The sequence below is a fragment of the Echeneis naucrates genome, chromosome 20, assembly GCF_900963305.1.
Source record: "Echeneis naucrates chromosome 20, fEcheNa1.1, whole genome shotgun sequence".
Classification (NCBI taxonomy): domain Eukaryota; kingdom Metazoa; phylum Chordata; class Actinopteri; order Carangiformes; family Echeneidae; genus Echeneis; species Echeneis naucrates.
Window position 1 is genome coordinate 13,074,057 of NC_042530.1, and position 12,616 is coordinate 13,086,672.

Sequence of the window (12,616 nt, forward strand, 5' to 3'; positions counted from 1 at the left end):
AAAGTCATGTCTCCGTATGCATCCACCAAAATAACACTTTTTACAAATCTCACTTGTCGCTGGTTTGATGTTTGTCAGGAAGCAAGCCCACACTGTGCTGTTGCCTACTGATGTTGGCACAGAGTTTTGAAGGACTTCATGACAGCCCAAAGAAATACTGTTGTGATCTGGCAAAAAAACTGCATCCTCATGCCAGGACTTAGACCTGGAGTCTTCAAGACGAAGAATGGATGTGTTGTTATTAAACCACAAGATACACTTTACCACAAATAAATCAAGGGAAATCTTTATTACATCCACTAACCTGGAAATCATATGATCATATCACTCATGGAGGAAATCCATTTGGAATAATTATTTTCTGAGGACTCATACAACTATTAAAAAATGTGAAATACTTACATAATTACTAATACTATATAATTAAATGTAGACAAGAGTAAACTAGAACAGATGGTGAGACTGATCTTCATGCATGCTGTATGTATGAATGTATAGTGGATACGGAAAGTATCACATTTTTCACCTTTAGTGACATTACAGCCTTAAGCTTGAATCGTTTAAATTCAGTTTTCCGCTTATCGGTCAACACTCAGCACTCGATCACAACAGAAGCGCAGAACTGTCGACATTTTCCAAATTTATTAAAGAGGAAAAACTGGAATATCAAAAGTTTTCAGACCTTCTACTTGGCAGGAGCATCCTTTTAAGATAATACAGCCACGAGTCTTCCTGGAAATAATGCAACAAGTTTTTCACACCTAGATTTGGGAATTTTCCATCACTGCAGATCCTCTCACGCTGTATTAAGTTGGATTTGGAACAGTGGTGGACAGCCGTTTTCAGGTCTTGTTTGCAATGTTCACTGGAATGTTCACTTGGGTGTAAGTGGCTCTGGCCCTTCATGGAGTTGTTCTCAAACCACTTCTGTGTTATTGTGGCTGTGTTCTTTGCGTCACTGTGTTGGAAGATGATCCTTTGGCCTGGTCTGAGGCCCTGAGCACTCTGGATGAGGTTTTCATCCAGGTTATTTTTGTACTTTGTGCCGTTAATTTTTCCTTCAATTATGGCCAGCCTTCGTGTCCCTGCAGCTGAAATGAAAAACAGTGCCTGGTTTCCTCCACACACACAGCTTAGAACTGAGGCCATAGAGCTCAAGCACGTCTCATCAGACAAGATAATCTAATTTCTCACTGTCTGGGAGTCCATTAGGTGTCTTTGCAAACTGTATGTGGTCTTTCATGTGCATAGCACTGAAGAGAGACTTTCGTCAGGTCAGTCTGCCAGCCTAGATTGGTGGAGGGCTGCAGTGATAGTGGCCTTTCCCGAACTTTCTCCCATCTCCACTCAGGATCTGTGGAGCTCAGCCAGAGTGATCTTTGGGCTCGTTTACCTCTCTCACCAAGGCTCTTCTCCCCTGCTCAGTTCGGCAGTTACCAAAACCTACTCCCATTTAAGAATTATGGAGACCACTGTGCTCTTAGGAACTTTAAGTTCATCAGATTTTTATTTTATTTATTTTTTTTTTACCTTGCCACAATTCTGTCTCAGAGCTCCTTGGGCAGTTCCTTCGACCTTGTGGCTCTCATTTTGCTTTGATGCAATGTTAGCTGTAAGGCCTTTTAAGGACAGATATGTGCCATTATGAATCAGTTTAACTTAACACAGCTAGACTCCACTGAAGGTGCAGGAACATCTCAAAGGCGATCCAAAGACGTGGACAGCACCTGCCACAGAGAAGGGTCTGAAAACGTACGTTCACATGATACTTCAGTTTTTCTATTTTAGTCAATTTGCAAAAAACTTCAAATTCTGTGTTATCGCTGTCATTATGGGGTGCTCAGTGTAGCCTGATGAGGGAAAAACATTGAATTTAAATGATTTTCAGGTAAAGCTGCAACATAACAAATGGTGAAAAAACAGCATTTCACACAGATGTGCTTCTTGCTGAACAAGCAGTACCTTTTCTTTGCCTCCTCATTGTGAAACGGGGAAGGTAACACCTTATGCCTCATGTGCCAACTCCACTGTCCAACTCACCATGAAGCATCTTATGGATAAGAAGCCAGCAACTCCCTTGAGACTGCTTCAAATTCACAGCAAAGCAGGCTCTCAGTGGAAAGTTCTGCATGTCCCAAAGGTTCAGAAAAAACCAGGATGGTGGAAGAATGCAACTGGAGACGGAATAAAATGCCATTTTTATCTCCACGTACTGATTAGAATTTTCTGCTGAGGACACAAGGCAAGAGCAAAAAAACAGCTGTTTAATTACGGTAACGAGTAATTACAGCTGCAGGCACTAGCACAGTGACCACGCTCCAGTGTAGTACAATCCTATAAGGGGGGAAAAAAAAAAAGAAATATGGTGATTCAGAGGGTGGATTCGCATAATGACCAAGTTTGTTCACATTATTTTAAAGAACCAAAGTGTGGAGTTAAAGATCTTACATCTGGTTTGGCTCACCGCTGGATAAGTGATGCTTGTGATATGCAGTTCTTTTGTGTTGCTGTGTTCTCTGTTTCCCTCCCAAGGTGAAGTCGCTTTAAACTTAATGTTTGCGGCTTTCTCAGATCTTCGTCGGAAAATATAATTTAGCATTTTGTTTGTTTTCATTTACAGACACATTATGAAGTCATGCCGTGTGACAGGAGAGGGCTTTGCCTAAGTGGGCCGGTACTGATGGAATGTAAATAGATGATGAAGGAGCTAAAAGAATGCCAGCAGGCCCAGGCGACTAAGTGCAATTTGCTGAAGCTGTAAGGATTCTAATACTGATAACCTTTTGTTTTTACACCAAAATTAGCACGCATGAGTGAACAAAGAACAAGTGACTCCCTTCACACTTTCACACGCCTGTGTGACTACTGAGAGGACACAGACACAGAACTACAGGGATCATGGCATGAAGTTACAGAGCACACAAACACACACACACACATTCAGACGCAGACTCAAAGAGTGAGCTGCTAGCTGCTCCACAGCCTGTTAAAATGGATCCGTTGCGTCTAATTCCCGGGTCGGTGCGTCTGTAAGTGTCGGCGACTCTGAGTGAGATGCTTCAGTGGGTGACTGTGTGTTTTGAAACTTTATTTCACGGGCTGCAGCTAACTCTCAGCAGAAGGTGTAGCCTCCATAGCATTATATCAGCTTTAGAACAGCAGCGTGCTGGGCAGGTGATAGGTCTGTTCGCAACCTTTGTTTGCGCTGATAAACGTCACGGCCATGGAACGGAATGAAAATGAAATCGCTGCTGATCGGAGCTGGTGTCAATAAACACCAAAGATAAAGCTGGTTTTAAGAGTTTGCTGGTTTTGTGACTAGTGTAAAAAAAAAAAAAAAAGGGATGGTCATGGATAGACTTTAGAACACAGCTCACATCTTGGAGCATTGGGCCCAAAGCATATTGTGTGAGGGTGTCACAAACTGAGCTGATACTATAAGAGGGAACATCATGAAACTTTTATGGCATTTTGTTGGTCCATGGAAGGATCTTCTCCCCCGTTGAGACCATCTCAGTAAGAGCTCTCCTTTGGTCTCTAATTCCCGTAGCATTGGCTTGTCAAAGAATCATTTCCCCTTCACTGGATAAAGTAATGGAGTAGTTGTACGCATTTCAACTACTTTCATGTATTTCACACGCACAATTGCGGGCTTTACATGTAATTAACATAGCTGTTGTCATAAATCAATGGGGTGTGAAGAGGATTAGTGTTTGCGTGTGAATGGGGACCCCTGTCAGCCCTGGAATGTAATTAGGGTTAATAACTAAGCTTAGACCCAAAACATCTTCAAGTGAGAGTCAGTGAGCATTGTAATTTGGAAACACTTTACTCGGCTCACCACTGCGCTTCCTGTTCTCTAACTTCCCGCCCACTACGACCTCACTTCGCTCCAAGCGAATGGGGGGGCACTGCCCAAGAGGGCCGCAGCCGGAGGATATTGGATTTGAAATGCATGCAACATTCATAACTCATCATCTGCCATGATTAAGTTGTCCAGGCTTAAATGGATCCTGATGGCATCCAAACACTGAACACATCCATCACGCTTGGGGACTTGTCATCGAGTACCAATACACTGTCAATTTGTTGGTAGCTTACATGTGAGTGGTTGCTCATCCGTTTCTTTGCCCTTTGGGCAGGGGTTGGCGACCTTCAGCATTAAAAGAGCAATTTGGGTGTGGCTCCCACCAAACGAAACCACCCTGGAGCCACAAAACCTACCTTAGCTTAATGGGGCTCGAGAGCTCAAAATAAGTCACCAGCCTGTCAGCAACAGGTGACGGTTATTTCGATCGACACAATATATATATATATAATGTTGCAAGCTCACCTAAATCTCTATAATCTTAAGCATTACATTGGGGGAAAAAATAACTAAATAGAATCAAATTTATTTCAATTAAATAGCTATTATTTATTCACATTATTTTATCAAAGCCACAGGGAGCCATGGCAGAGGGATAAAAAGGCTACGGGTAGCAGACCCCTGCCCTAGGGGTTTGTTTTTGTTTTTTCCACAAGATGAATAATTTAGCATCAAAGTAAGTAAACAAACTATAGTGACAGTTGTGCTAAGGCTGGATCGCAGGAATTCAGAGAGAGCAGTGGAGAATGCGTCTTAAATTCCGCTTTATACAGTTCACAGGATTGCATATGGAATATTTCCCGGGTATTTTCAGTCAGCAGAAGTTCAGTTTCAGCATGGCAACACAAGTGTAGCAACCCTAAGCCTTCATAGATTTAAGAGAAGAAATGGGGGAGATTCATTTTGGTTTAAATTCTTAGAAGTGGAAAAAATAGGCCTTTAAAGTGCAGCTGCGATGAAATGTCTCTTCCTCTGTCTGCTAAGGACATGATAGAGGAACATATATAAAATTTCCTTATAACTTAATTTACTTATAGTATAGTATATAGTAAGTGTTTTCGGTTACACAATGGTGCTGTCACTTTTGAATGCATTTGTCAGAATACCTCAAGTGCTCCATGTCACCATTTGATGATGCCACTCTAAAGACTTCAGTTTCGCGATGCCTTCCTTCAATGACATAACAGAGAATTGAATCGGGAGTTGAATTTAATGTTTAAAAATGTTTTTGTTGCACTGCTTGCTTCGCTTTAACCCCTGAAGGATCATTTTAAAAAGAGGCTGAACCCGTTAGTTAAATATAATTTAAACATCACTATATGTCAATGAAGCAATGAAACATTCGCCCCGCTGACAATTTCTTACCAACACTTGCATGTGAAATATTTCATTTCTACAGACTTTTACTTTTACTAAAAGAGCACATTCCTACAGTAAATTGCACTTTTTCTAGATTTCTCTTTGTTGTCTCAATTTATAATTTTCAACTTGAAACTATTAAAACTAAACTTACTAACCCGCAGGCTGTGCAGATTGAGTCTGACATCTTGCTATTGATCTATTCTGCTTTCAGATATGCAATCCTTTTTTTTTTTTTTTTAAGATGACGACATTTTCTTGTTTTTCAGCTTGAGGCTGTGTATTTTACAGGATGATGTAAAAGTCAGTGTAAATCCTTGTGTTTAATTTTTCTATTGTTAGATCGTTGGCCTGCTTGTCTTCTGTCGGTTGCCATCTCTTTACAAGTCTAATAAAGAAGATTATTCTATTTATTTACAGTCTTTTATGTCCATCAAATTGGATGAAAAGAAAATCTTTTGTTGTTCTCAATCCAGCTTCAGCGCTATTTCCACCAGATGTATTTTTTCAACACCAGGAAGGAGAAAAATAATCCCTACAGATAAGCTTACATTGTTAAACATCAGCAATTGGTGACGTTTTGGTTGCGTCATCTACCTCCATTTCACCTTGTGAAGTCTTACATTCCTTATCATCACTCAGAGAAAGGCAACAAAATCATGGCTTTCAATCAAAGTTTGTGTGCAGGTATAAAATCAGCTGGGGGGACATTCAGTTGTCGGTTATTTGTCTTGTGCGAACCATGTCATCATATTGTTACGCCAGATGCTGCTTTATTTCCTGCTGCTGTGGGAGGACAAACTGTTATTTCGGCCCCTTTCATGATGCTTTTCTCCTTCTGTCGTTGAGCACTAGCGATAATGTCGGCTCTGCAAAGAAATTCTTGCTCTTTGATTATGAGAGGCTGATGCCAAGACGCGATGTTTTACATCTCCAGCGTTACATCTGTTATCAAACCAGAGGGACGCTGCACTGAAGACTTCCTGACATTATGTGACATTAAACACATTTGGCCAGCTAAAAAAAAAAAAAAAAAAAGCAGCCTAATAACACAGTGGATCCAGATGTGCAAGGAACACAGCCAAGAGATATTAGAATGGCTGTATAAAGGTATTCAAGTACTGCAGTCACAGTTTTTTTTTCTTTTTTACCATCTATCTATTTATAGATCTAAATATGTTAGCCAGTACAAAACATTTCAACGTGCGTAGGTCTAATGTGAACATAAAAACAATAGGAATGACCTCAAAGCGTTCACATAACAAATCCCTGTTGCATTACTATCACAAATCAGCAAACTGCTTATTTGTTATACACATTTGTCATGCCTTATGACTCTGCATTAGGGAAAGTTCACCGTGACCTTTAAGACATTTATGGATATATCTTAGGAATCCATATGCTAAAAATACACTTAATACTATTCACTAAATCATCTAAATCCCTAATCAATACATATTAGACTGGGCAGACAGCTGTATCCTTACTGAGTGGCAGAGGTGTACATCTGTGAGGTATTCATTCCATTTTCTATGCAACATGAGTACTCTGCTTTACCAGGCGTCTTGTGATATCAGGTTGCGAATCATCAACATGAAAAAGGTTGTTTGCAAACTCATCAGCATCCTCTATTATTGAAATTCTAAATCAGAAAAAATAAATAAAATTCTGAAAAAGAGAAATAGTGAAAGAGAGTAGTGAGGTTAACCTTTAATTGATATGGATATTTTGGGGTCCCTCTTTTGACTCTTATTTCCAAAATTACACAAACAAAAAACACTAATTATGGAGAAAACTGTAGGTAACATTAACTATGACCTAATAATGCATGATTAACGTAGTACTTGAAGGTAGTTAGCTAAAGCCCCAGAGCTAACCTTGCAGTCACACTAAACAAAATACATTCTTTATTTTATTATTTGATTAAAAATAAATATTGTTATTTAAATATAAGTGAAAGCAGATATGAATAATACGTGATTTCACTGTGTTGGTGTTATAGATACTCATGCTCAGTTTTATTTTCATGTAACTGCCAAGCGTTTGTTGACATGTCTTCAGTTCTTCTCACCAACTAGGAGCTATCATGTGAGTCAGAAATGTCCCATATCTCAGTGCAATTAAAGTCAGAAGCTGACATATATATATATATATATATATATTATTATTATTTTTTTTTTTTTCTCTTCCCACTGGCTTTTACAGTTTAAACAATATAATGTGATTTGGTGTATGTCTGGCCAAAACGCATAGTCACAATGCGTCAACACGTACGATACTCACATCCTGAAACTGGAGCAACTTAATGCTAGTCAATTATAAATCATTTTATTATCCACACAAACCAGGAGGTTTAATGGGAAATCTTTATTTTTCCCCAAAACCCAACTTATGCCATACACATGGTAATCGACCTTCTGTATGCATGGAGAAGAAACACAACATTACACTCGGCATTTACTTCTAAATTTTTACCCTCTGTCTGCAATTATCTTTGAGAGGGCAGTGCGTTTGTTTCTCCCTTTGTTGCTGACATATCAATAAGGAGCTCAACAGGTGGAAAATTTCTAGCACAAAAGACAACAAAATCCTCAAAAACATCTAAAAAATATAGCCTGTTTCTTTTTTCCTTTTCTTTCTTTCTTTGTGTGTGTGTGTGTGTGTGTGTGTGTGTGTGTTATGTGCAGCCAGACTATTTTGTGGCCAGGAGCAGAATGACTCACTGTAAGACTTGCATCATCGTGTGGTTGTTAGGGAACCAGAGTCTTCACAGATGTGGGGAGGTCGCCTTCACTGAGTGGTAATTTGTCTGCCAATCATATATCAAATGAGACATCTAGGTGAGAGCTGGGTTCCTCTGTGAGACAAATTTCTCACTGTGACAGAAAACCCAGGAATTGTTCTTACACTAAAAATATAAATATAAAAATGAGCTCATTATAAATACAAGTACATGGAAATCACCCTAGAAAATAACAGTGCATAGTGACATTTTATTTGGCATTATTCTAATGTTTGATCTGCACAGTGTCACAGAGGCATCTGAAGTAGTTCATATATTTTCACCAAGACAATTTAAAGCACTTTTTTATATGCATTGTAATACTCCTACTTCGTTGTCATATAATGGTAATGATAAGCTTTTCACTGCAGCATACACTGACACCTTTCCCTCCATTATAATATAAGTTGGCAAGGCTTAATGTGTCATACAACATACGTGACCTGAGTTTAAACTCCTCTCAGTGTTTGTAAATCCAATGATTGATGGACAAATTCATTCAAATATTTGTTACTATTGAGCGTTTGGATTTTTATTGCCCTTATCGTCCAGGCTCTGGGCTCTTATGTTAAACTTCTATCCCTTCACAGTAAAAGCTCTAATACAATCACAGAAAAGCAGGTCGGGCAGTCTATATTTCTGTTTAAATGATGACCATTTTTCTTCATGTGACGTTAATTTAGTCCCCGCAACTCAATGAAGCTTTTTTATGCACAATAATTGTGGAGCACATTTTACAAGAAGTCAATTTGAGATTTGTATGAAGAATAGCAGAGTGTCATGGCGGAGGGGTTTTGCAATAAAGAGACAACCGATTGAAATTGAGATACTTGCAAGTGGCTGCGGCTTTGGCTCGGAAGGCACTCATGCGATAGAAATGAAATATAAATGGGAAAATAATGGAGGTTTCCTCCTACGGTGTCATTGAAAACTTTCACATTGCTGTCACAGGCCCAAAACTTACTTCAGGCAACATTTGTCAGGTACACATTTAGATTGACTGAGTTAAAAGATTATTAGCTACAAATGGCTTCAAACTTTTTTATTTGTTCATTTCAAGTTCATGAAGCAACATCTGACTGCCGGATTTATTTCTCTCAGATCATATGATAAATGTCAAGAATCTTGATTCATATTGAACATTCATTACGCAGCAATTAATTGCAGTTGTCTAGTGCTGGGTGACTAATGGATTCATGAAACAGCAGCTCTTTTTCTTTTTTCTATCTCTTTCTTTTATTCTTTTATTTTAGTTTTAGTGTCTTCAAGTGTAAATTTGGATAAAATATATTTCGATACTTGGCGTGTACAGTTCCGGAGGGGAACCTAGGCACACATGTATTCTCAGTCTGTGTTCAAAGCGGGCATGGTCAGGGGGAAGAGATTGTGACAAAAACAAGAGGTGATTCATATTTTCATTCCTTTTAACCTTCCCCCGCTGATCTCACGCACAGAGCATGAGGTCATAGCCTTTGGTGCTTTAAAATACAGATGCGTGTGATTAGCCCTGATGCTGCTGTCGCTGATGTTGCACGACTGGTTTGATGTTCCAGTGTTTAAATGACGCAGTGCGATCATTGTTGCATGCACTTTGACTTTGCTCATGCTAACTTTTAAAAAAGGTTACAAAAGTAAATGGCATCCTAATTCATCTGCTTCCTTTGTGCATGGAAACCCTACTTTCTTTGATTAGGATAACACTCTTAAACGCTCGTTGCTGTGCCTAACTGTTAATCAACAATATAGCAGCGTCTGTAGCCTTTGACCATCTCCTGAATTTATTTTAAATTCAGTCATGATGCTGCACTATCTTCAAAATGTCATTGTAACATAGAATAGAACATAAGCAGAATCCCTTGGCTGTCACTTCCATTAAAAACGAAAGATGACCACGATTGTCCAAGATGGGGCATCTGGGGGAAAGGGATGGTCTTTCGGATGAATAAGTTGCACTATGTGGACGATATCTTTCACACATTATTCTCATATTGAGGATATTTAGCATCTTAAGAGTACTCATTCAGTAATTACATAACTGAAATATCCACTGCCTGCGCTATACACTTAGTTACTGTAGGAAAGCCTGGACAGTGGGGTTTAGAGACGTGGTAGGAGGCAGACTCAGGAGATATTTGCTAAAATGCAAAATAAATATATTTGTTTACATTTTATATCCCACATTATACCTGAAATCTAATAGAAAACATTGGGGCTTAATTTGATTAGGTGAGTACCGGCCCCATCTTTCATCTGAAGAAAAATATTGGATGTATTAGTCATCACAAATACAGACAAGACTCTTCACAAACAGATACTTTTCTTCATAATAGAAACACATCAAATAATGCAGGACATGAAGTAGACTCACTGGTAAAGTAAGGCAGGCAAATGTTTATTTACCTGCCAGCATATGAGTTTACATTTGCATGACGATAATCCGGTATTTTGCCAGTAGCCTTTGGGGTGTTCATGCTAAATCATTTGCAGGACTGGAAAGCAAGTGTTTACAATTTCAGTGGGTCAGTTTCAGGCCATTTTTGCATTTGCTATACGTAGCAGAGCTGGAACTGGATTATCAAATATGTTCATTGTAAGTACAACTGCAGCTAATCACTTGAAGAACACAGGGATGCTTGGACCAGTAGCTAGCGCGTTTGATGCATTCTTCCTCGCTTGGCATCAGAGGAGTTTGCAATGATTAAAAGCACAATGAAATCAAAGTGAGTGGAAAACACACAAAGTTGCACTTAGACAGTACATATCACCATTAAAGAGTTTATTCTAGCAGGACTTTGATAAGATTCGACAGGATACCTTTCAAGTTCTCACTGATGTTGTCTATAGTTACATTTGACATCTGAAGCTCACCCACAAATCTCATTTTGCATTCAACTCTCATTGTGGCTTTTTTAACAATACAAAACTAGAGCACAAGCTGAGATAATCCTAAATTACATTATTATTTGATGAGTACAGTGATTGCCTTGCCGATGTGTAGAACGTTCTTCTATTTGGTCTCTCTCATGTCTCATGTTTTAGCTGGAGTGTGAGGTTCAGTTTCCTATGATCACAAGACATAGTCATATTCCATGTAATTTATTATCTCCTTTGGGGAATTCTGTGTCCCTTAATTTCTCCTTTGATTGGGTAGTTTTGATATTTTGATATTTTGATATTGGAATTATCTCTAAGGCCACAAAATAAAAATAAAAAAAAAAAGATTGTACGGATACTGAACTTATTCCATTTGAGTCATGCTGGGGATCATGGTTGAGGGCATTATTTTGTGACGTCACAAAATAACAGGAAGTCATGGCGGCTTATTTCAAGGCTCAGTGTCTGAATACAGGCTGTGTGCATTTCTCTGTGGATTGAGGCTGTTTAAAAACACAGACATTTGACCTGCTTTACAATAATGAGATAAAAAATCTTGATACCATGGTAGAAAGTTTAGCTATTGTCAGTTTCACAAAACCAAACAGTTAATGGAGCGACGACAATCAGTTGCTTGTGTTGAAATACAACAGAATTAAAAGCTTTTATTTTATATAATAGAAGATGCACAAATTATTGAATGCTGGGAATGGGAAAGTAATAGAGTTCAGCTGGTGAATGGTGAAAAGCCATTTTAATAGCCCCAAAGGATTTTCTGTAAGAAAACGGATAAGAGGCAATTAAAACATTTTGCTTGATCATCTCAATCACTGTGACTGGGCGGCAGCCACTATATGCAGACCAGAGCAGAGCATCTGTCCTCCAGAGGAGCTGTACCTCCTCAGGTGACATATATAGACTCCACACCCAGCCCTTTTAACCACTGTGAAGTTTGTAAAAGACAGGGTTGAAATTGATGGCTTGAAACAGTCCAATGCCAAACACTGAGGACAATTAATCCTGCCTCGCCATTAAAGACGTCTCGTTGATACAATAGAGGATGCCAGGTCCATCTGTGCAGTCGAGATGTAAGAGTCATGCGTACACGCAGACAGGGAAAGCTACTGATCCTAATTCTGCTCATTAATCACCTGTCTGCCGAACATCCTCCAGAGAAAAGTGCTCGGTTCCTGCGAGGTAATTACAGTACTTGAAGGAGCGCTCTCCCCAGCAAATGCTCATAAGTAGCCATCTTACCCCTCTCTTGCCCTTCCTTTTTCTTTTCTTTTGTCTTAGTTAAAGAGCCAATAGCTTTCCATTTCCTGTCTCTCCCTCCTCCTTCTCTCCAGACTCTTCTGCTGCGCCACTCTTGCTCTTCTTCAGCTTTGTAGGCAGGACACTATTTCTCCGGGCATGCATCCATTTGGCATCCAATGTGGGATAAATAAATTATAGCTCCTAAAATGATGCCCAGTCCATGATGTAGGCTGTAGGCTTAGTGCTCACCACCATGCTAGAATTATGCCACTGGGGCTAAAACAGGCCTTTCTTGAGCCCGGGAGCTATGATGCTTGTTTTTTTTTTTTTCTTCTTCTTCTTTTTTCCACTGAAAACCTATTCCCGGTCTTCTGACATTTTAATGTTTGCCATAGGTTTTTATGGGTCGTATTACTTTTAGTGCAGAAAATGATGGAGGTTTTGAGGAATAATTTGTCTCAGGAAGCTGTTAGTTT

The 12,616-nt window shown here is 39.2% G+C and overlaps 1 protein-coding gene across 1 annotated transcript in view; it reads left to right on the forward strand.

Annotated features, from left to right (window-relative positions):
- Positions 1 to 12,616, forward strand: part of vstm2a (V-set and transmembrane domain containing 2A) — a 70,036-nt gene that overhangs the window by 40,258 nt on the left and 17,162 nt on the right. The window lies entirely within an intron of this gene.